Source organism: Nicotiana sylvestris, chromosome 9 (genome assembly GCF_000393655.2).
Source record: "Nicotiana sylvestris chromosome 9, ASM39365v2, whole genome shotgun sequence".
Lineage (NCBI taxonomy): Eukaryota > Viridiplantae > Streptophyta > Magnoliopsida > Solanales > Solanaceae > Nicotiana > Nicotiana sylvestris.
The window spans coordinates 157,418,057-157,426,397 of NC_091065.1; positions in this window are offsets into that span (position 1 = coordinate 157,418,057).

Genomic DNA, 8,341 nt, shown 5'->3' on the forward strand with positions numbered 1-8,341 from the left:
CACGTAAAAATTGAAAATTTGTACGGCGAGGCCATTTGCAATTATTTTGATTTCTTTTGGAGTGATTGTTCGTGAAGCAAAAATTACGTGCTTACAGTACTATTCCAGAAGAATTGTGCAAACATCTTTTGTAACTTGTTTATGACATTATTGGGTGGGTTAACAACTAAAAGAAGATGAATGGGAATGCTTTGACGGACATGTGAGATCAACACTCCTCTCCCACCTATAGATAACAATTTGCCCTTCCACGATTGTAGTTTATCCATCACCTTGGTCATCAATACCTCATTGTATTCCATCTTTCTCCTAGCATAAAAGATGGGACATCCTAAGTAAGTAAATTGAAACTCCTGCCTTCTCATTCCAGTAATTCTCTCTACCTTTGTGACCACCTGCAACCTTGCTGGATGATGCATATAAATAGCAGATTTACTCTTATTCACCAATTGTCTAGATGCAGCTTCATATGCACTCAAGACTTCCATCAATAGCTGCAATGACTTAGCGCTTGATGAAGAGAAGATAATGGTGTCATCCGCATATGCTAAGTGATTGATCTTCAGACTCCAATTAGGCAATCCAAACCCACAGAAATATCGGTTCAAATTCAAAACATTTAAACCTCTTGGAAAAACCTCAGCAGCTAGAATGAAGAGATTAGGAGACACTGGATCCCCTTGCTTAACACTCTTAGTGGATTTGAAGAAACCATGAGGTTGTCCGTTGATGAGCGCAAAGTACAAATTATTTGAAACAATTCCATAAACCAATCCTATGAATCTCTCACAAAACCCCATCTTCCTTAACATCTTAGTCAAGAATAACCAAGAAATCCTATCATAAGCTTTAGTCATATCAAGCTTCATTACTACATTAGGTCCAGCTTTAGTCCTTAACCTTATGTTAGTAATGATCTCCTGAGTTAAAAGCACATCCTCAGCTATACTCCTCCCTTTCATAAAGCCTACCTGCTCTTCAAAAATAATATTAGAGAGTAGCCCTACTAACCTCTCATGTATCACCCTTGAGATAATTTTATTGGTAAAATTTCTAAGGCTTATGGGCCTCATATCAGAAAATGTTGTCACCTCCTTTTTCTTTGGAAGTAACACCATGAGTTACACACTTGGGAAGCTCCTGTCAATTAATAAAATATCTCACCATATCAAAGATGTCATCTCCAATTATGTCCCAACAAGAGTGATAAAAGCATCCTGTGAAACCATCTGGACCCCCTGCATTATGTCCATTAAGGCCAAATACAGCTTGTTTGACCTTTTCTTTTGTGGGTTGTTTGATCAATTCTAGGTTCTGCTCCATATTCACCAGCGTAGGCACATGATCCAGTATTCCAAATGCAGTTGGAACCACTGTTTCATCGAATTGATCTTTGAAAAAATGCAAAGCTTCGTCAACTATTTCTTCCTCCTCTTCAATCCAATTTCTAAGTTTGTTTTGAATTCTCTTGAGCTTCAATCTCCTCCTTCTCCCATTAACTTTTGCATGAAAAAACATAGGGTTCCTATCACTATCCTTAAACCATTGCATCCCTGATTTTTATTTCCAAAATTCCTCCTCCAAAGTAAGGAATTTGATTAATTCTACCTAGACTCTTTTTAATCTTTCACGGGTCTGTTAAGTAGGTTGAGCTTCAAATTGTGCTTCATGTACTTGAACAACTTTTTCAATACTTGTTATCTGCTAAAATATATCTCCATTGGTAGCTTTACTGCAACCTGATAATGCCTTCGTCAACTTCTTCAACTTATAATTAAAGATGATAAATGGATTGGCGGAAAAGTTAGCATGCCAATTTTCACGAACCACGTCTTTAAATGAATCATGCTTAACCAAAAATTAAGAAATCTAACTGATTTCTTCACTAGAGTAGCATCAGTATCATATTTCAACTTCATTGCACTATGACCAAAACCTGTCTTAGGTTAGTGGATAACCTCCAAACCTAGGAAAGTTTGTTGGAATTCCATGTGAGCAAAACAACGGTCAAGTCTTTTGAAAATGCAATCTTCTTTTGCACGTCCATTCCACCATGTGAATATGCTGCCCTTGAAGCCAAGATCAGTGAGATTGCAAGTGTTAATACAATTCCTGAAGGCATCCACCTCGTTTAAGGACATTGGTAGTCCACTAAATTTCTCCTCCTCATCCCATATAACGTTGAAATCCCCACCAACAAGCCATAGGATAGTCATGTCTCTAGTCATTGCATATAATGAATCTCACAATTCTATCATCTTTATAGCATCACACTTAGCATAAATAAGTGTGAGAATGTGTTCCACATGAGATTCAGTGTGAAATAATCTTAGTGTAAGTTGTTGCACCATATCATATAGGACAGTAACTTCAAAAACATCATCAATAAATGCCCAGATTTTATTTGACACATTAGCAATTGCTTGTGCAATACGAATCTTCCTTCTATATCTCTCCAGCTTTCGAGCTTGTTGCATTAGTTCCATAAGTCCTATGAACTCTAAATGATGTTGTCTATGCATTGTAACTAGCCTTTCAAAAGATTGTTGAGTATTCACTGACCTAACATTCCATATAAGTGCATCTATTACAAAGTAGTGGATTTGGTTAGGGTTATCCTTGTTAGAACTTCGGTTGATGGAATACTGGAGGTATCTTTTATGAACTTCTGCCTTCCTTTAGTACCAGATTTAACCTTATCAATTTTCCTAGGAGACAAATCACCTTGACAGGCTACATGCAAGAAATTCTAGGCAATGGACTCCTCATCACGATCCCTTCCAGTTCCTTCACTTCTATCTTTTTCTCATTTGCTCCCCACTGCTGGAACCATGCTATTTTTGATTGTTTGTGGAATCATTGATCTCTCCTTGCCCTTCTGCTTCTTCAGCTGGATATTTGCCAATAGCGCTATGTTGCTTGTTTTATTTGGCACATCTTCCACAATTTTATGTTGTTGATGATTATGAGCACCATCGAACGTAATGACATTATCATTTGTAATCTGCGTAGCTCCCCTATAATTAACATTATCCCCTACTCCTCCTAGCTCAATTTTTTAAACATTAGCTCCACTAGGGTTCACTATAGCTTCATTAGGGTTTACTGTAGCTAAATGATTATGGTTTGAAATTTCCTGCTCCTTGTCTACACTTTCTCCTTTGTTTTCCAGATTTACTTCATTGTTCTCAGTAGCACTAGTGTTTAATATTAATGCCTTACCATTAACACTTTGATCAGCATCATCTTGATCCTCATCTATTGAATCTTCCTCACCTTATGCACCATCGGGTAATTCTACTTTTTCAGAATCTTCCTATATTTGATCAGCCCATTGTAACCACCTGACCAGTCGTTTTGAGCATTTGCACTTTGCTCGCCAGTTCTTGGACATGACTAGCCCCGTATGATAAATTATAACATATGTAAATCGTAGGTTTTAGTTTTCAGGTTAATCGAAATAGATATGGAAGAATGATTCTCAGCTTGAAGCTTTAAATTTGAAAGGTTTGACCAAGTTTTGACATTTTTGTATTTGACCTGAAATTTGGATTTTTGTGATTTGGTTAGCTCCGTTAGGTGATTTTAGACGTGGGGGTGCGTCTGGAATGTGATTTGGAGGTCTGTAGTAGAATTAGGCTTGAATTGGCAAAATTGGAAATTTTGCCATTTCTCAATCGGCATTGGAAATTTTGATATCGAGGTCGGAATGGAATTTCAGAAGTTAGAGTAGTTTCGTAGTGTCATGTGTAATGTGTGTGCAAAATTTCAGGTCATTCCGATGAGGTTTGATAGGTTTCGGCGTTGTTTGTGGAAATTGGAAATTTAGATGTTCTTAAGCTTAAATCCGATGGCGATTTGGTGTTTCGATGTTGTTTTGAGTATTCCAAAGGTTGGAATAAGTTTGAATTGTGGTATATGACTTGTTGGTATTTTTGATGGAGGCCTCGAGGGCCTCGGGATGAATTCGGATGGTTAACGAAAGGATTGGGATTTGGTTTGAGCAGCTGAACTTTGCTGCTTCTATCATTTCTGCACCTGTGGATTGGGGTCCGTAGGTGCAAGCCTCACAGAAGAGAGATTAGACCGAATATGCGGTGAATTGAGGAGATTAGTAAAACCGCACGTGCGCATAAGGACCACACCTGCGAGACAGTAGGAGCAAGAGGCTGAACGCAGAAGCGAGATTTCTAGGGTTAAGTGAAAACCGCACCTGTGATGGTTTTTCTGCAGGTGCAGCATCGCAGAAGCGACTCTGAGACCACAGATGTGGAAAACACTGGGCATAAGGTATTAAAAGTTCCTTTTCGCAAATTTTGCTAAGTTTCTCCATTTTTGAAGACGGGAGTTGAGCTTGGGTAGTGATTTCTCAAGAGGGATCAAGGGTTATCAGTTGGGTAAGCTACTTAAGCTTTATTACTTGTGTTTACGACAATTTTCCCATTGTTAAATCATGATATTAGTGGGAATTAGGGAAGAAAGTTGGGAGATTAGGACTTGAAATTGGAGAGTTTAAATTTGGGGATTTTAGGGACCATTTGAGGTCCGATTTTGATGATTTTGGTATGTATGGACTCGAGAGTGAAAGGAGTTTCTAGTTTCGCGACTTTTGTTGGATTCTGAGACGTGGGCCCGGGGCCGGTTTGAGAAAATTTGGGATTTTTGGTCTAAATTGATAATTTTAGTATTGGTTTCATTCCTCTATCGTATATTAATGATAATATACTGATTTTGGTTAGAGTCAGAGCATTTGGAGGCCGAATCGAGAGGCAAGGGCATCGTGGGCTACAGTTTCGCTTGGCTTGAGGTAAGTAACACTTCCAAACTTGGTTCTGAGGGTTCTAAACCCCAAACTATATGTTCTATTACTAGTATTGAGGTGACACAAATGCCAAGTGACGGGCGTGTGGGCGTGCACCGTGAGAATCTCGGCCTGGATCATTCTATGGCACCGCTGACTTGCTCTTTCTTGCTAATATCTATGTTGTGATCATATGACTAAGTTAATGAGTTGTAAATCATGCTAAATATCATGTTAGGGCTTTGCGCCGATACTATTGACACCCAAAAGGTCATTTCTTGTTGTCACATCATTACATTCATTGGTATTTTGTACTCAGTCTTGCTCATGCATATCATATCGGGTCTCAGTCTCAGTTATTATTATTTGGCACATCATATCATTGTTTCGGGCTAGTTTCATGACATTGTAAGCTCGTGTGTGTGAGGCTGGAGAGTGATGACTGTGTAAGGTCGAGAGCCTGATTGTGAGTGATAGTTATGGGATGGGACTACACGCTGCATTGCAATATTGATATATGCCTTCGTTTGCTTGTAATAGCGTTTGGGCTATAGGAGCCCCTTCAGAGTCAGTAACACAACCCTAGTGAGCGCAAGTGATTATATTCAGGAATGGATCTTCCTTTGGTATGGAGATGGATCTTCTGTGAGGCTGGTTGGCCTGTTCCTCGGTACTGGAGACCAATGGTCTATGATGTGTATATATTCAAGGATGGATCTTCCCTGGGCCTTGGGAGATATATACAGTAGCGAGTGGTTGTGAGGTTGTTATCATTGTTATTATATGGAGATGGATCTTCTCTATGGGCTGGAATGGCCTTCCTCAGTACTGAGTGACTGCTGTCGGAGATGTATATATTTCGGGAAGGATCTTCCCCGGGTTGTATGAGCCAAATACAGTATTGAATGGATGAGCATTTGAGATTATAGGCACATAATGCCCTCAGCATGGTGCATTTCATACAGCATGTGCATTGGCATGTAGACGTAGTAGAGTTACACATCCTTACGTTGTATATATCTGCTTTGTTTTATTGTTTGAGCTGTTTATTTAACTGAAAGTATGCCTATGTTTCTGTACATTATTTTATTACCTTTGATGAGGTTGAGTTCGTAACTACCTATCAGTCCAAAGGTTGGACTTGTTACTTATTGAGTTAGTTTACTCACATTACCCCCTACACCTCGTGTGCAGATTCAGGCACTTTGGATCCAGTGGCGGTGGTTGATTGAGGCATCTGCACGACATTCGCAGGCCTTAGCTCTCCACCTTACTTTCCAATTGTATTTCAGTTGTCCCTTAGACATTATATTAGACTATGTATTTTTCCTAGATTCTCATGCACTAAGTGACACCTCGGTTTTGGGCTGGATTGTATCTATTCTTGGAATTTCTTATGTTTCAAATAGTTCTTTAATTGTTAAAAGCTTCTGTAAATGTTTTCAAACTTATTATTATCGTGTTGATTGTTGAGTTGAGGTTGGCCTAGTTTCACGATAGGCACCATCACTACGGGTCTGGTTTTGGGTCTCTACAAGTTGGTATCAGAGCCTAGGTTACATAGGCCTCACGAGTCATGAGCGGGTTTAGTAGAGTCTCACGGATTGGTATGGAGATTTCTGTACTTATCTTTAAGAGGCTGCAGAACCTTTAAGAAATAAACTTCACATTCTTGAATTTCTATCGTGCAAAATTGATTCAGCTTGAAGCTTAACTCCTTGAATTCCTTCCATGCATTCGTGTGCGCATATGAGCGCTCGGTATCAGTTGCGCATCGATAGTTTGTGATTCCCTGATGGAATGGCGAGATGTAATGTCTGTGTGTTGATGTTGGGCCAGTTTGGAGGACTTAAGGCTGGGTTTTGCCTATAGCTTGAGCACGGAGCCATTGATTTTATGAGTGCATACTTCTAGATTTATATGTTCGGTAGTGTCCCTATTAGTGGAAGTGATGGCTGGATGGCTATGTGATGAGTATGATGTGACTACGAGATGTATTCATATGATTTGGATGTGACTGTGAGATATGTTCATATGATTTGAATGTGATGAGAAGGGTTTGCTTAAGGGCAGAAAGAACTATTTGGTGCTTGATTTCCATCGTGATTTGATGTATAGCCTGAGTTAGGGTGTATTGAATGATCTTTTCATGTTGTTAGTTAGGGAGTGAGGTGGATTTTATGTTGCGATTGGAGTTCATACTCAGGAAGATTTGGTGATTGCGTGATGTTTATGGCGGTGGAAGGGTATAAAGGGAAGTTAGTTTGAGGCGGAGCAGGTGGGTTATCTCCTGTGGAGTGTTCTGAAGTTGTGTGATCCCTATGTTGTTTGTTGAAAGTCCTCTTTTACTAGTGAATTATATGTGCCGCAGTTTGATTTTGGATTGCGTATGACAGTTGTCTTGACTATTACGAGGACGAATGTGAGATTTGTAGATGATTTGAAGTACTAGATTATTTGTGTTGCACGAGCTTATGAAGGATTTAGTTTAACCTCACCATGGTATTATGACAGTAGTAGATTATGGGCATTGTGAGTTTGGTGTGTTTTGACCTATGGCTTTGAGCCAAGTGGGGGAGTCCGCTATTGATTAGTTGGTTGCACAGTTATGTATTGTATTAGTTTCAGTTTGAGGTATATTAGTGAATCAGTTGTGGCTTGCAGGGGTTGAGATCGAGGATGGCTCGAGTAAAGGAAATTTTGATAAAGGTTATGCCATGCTTTATGGGTGAATAAGAATAACGGAATGACTTGAGTTGTTAATGGTGAAGGATGTATGGTACATAGGGCAGGAATTTATTTGGTTGCATTAAAGTGGGGTTACTTCTATATGTGTTGCTATTCTAATGGGGCACAAGTCGTTCGGTTTGTTTGATCAGTGTAATTGAAATCTGAGTAGAGTGGAAGACTCCCAAGAATGGTTTTAGTGGGTTCAAGACTTATATGTAATAATTGGAGACCTTCAGGCGGTGTATTTGGCCAGAAATTGAGGTTTACATTGGAGGGTGTCAAGACTTGCGGCATTTCTATATTATTATGGATTCTACACATCAGTTTCAGGAAGTCTCTTCAGGGTAAGTATTTTGAATGTGGTACTTTTGGGAATATTTACGAGAGTATTCAGCGGCTTATAAGCCTTAGACGGTGCGGTTTCATGCTTGAGTCTCGTATGGTAAGTCTGGGTTGAGGATTGCGGTATTATGGTAAGCAGAAATATCGATTTGAAGCAAATTTAGAAGTAACTTGGATAAATAGGACGGCTTGGTAGTTGGCCGGATCGGCATGGTAAAGGATATGATTACTTCTTTAGGTGCTTATGAGGTAATGAGTTTCTATAGGTGTTTCGTGGCAATGCTCTTGGGTTTTAAGTGACCTGCGTAGCTTGGTTGACTTAAGAGGGTTCAGTCCTGACAGTTTGGTTTCGTGCAAATGGAATTCGGAGAGTTCTTGATGGTTTCTACCACGGTTAGAGATGTATATTTTCTACTGGCGTGAGGAGCATGTGATTTATAGCATTTTCTTCTAAATTGGATCAAATGG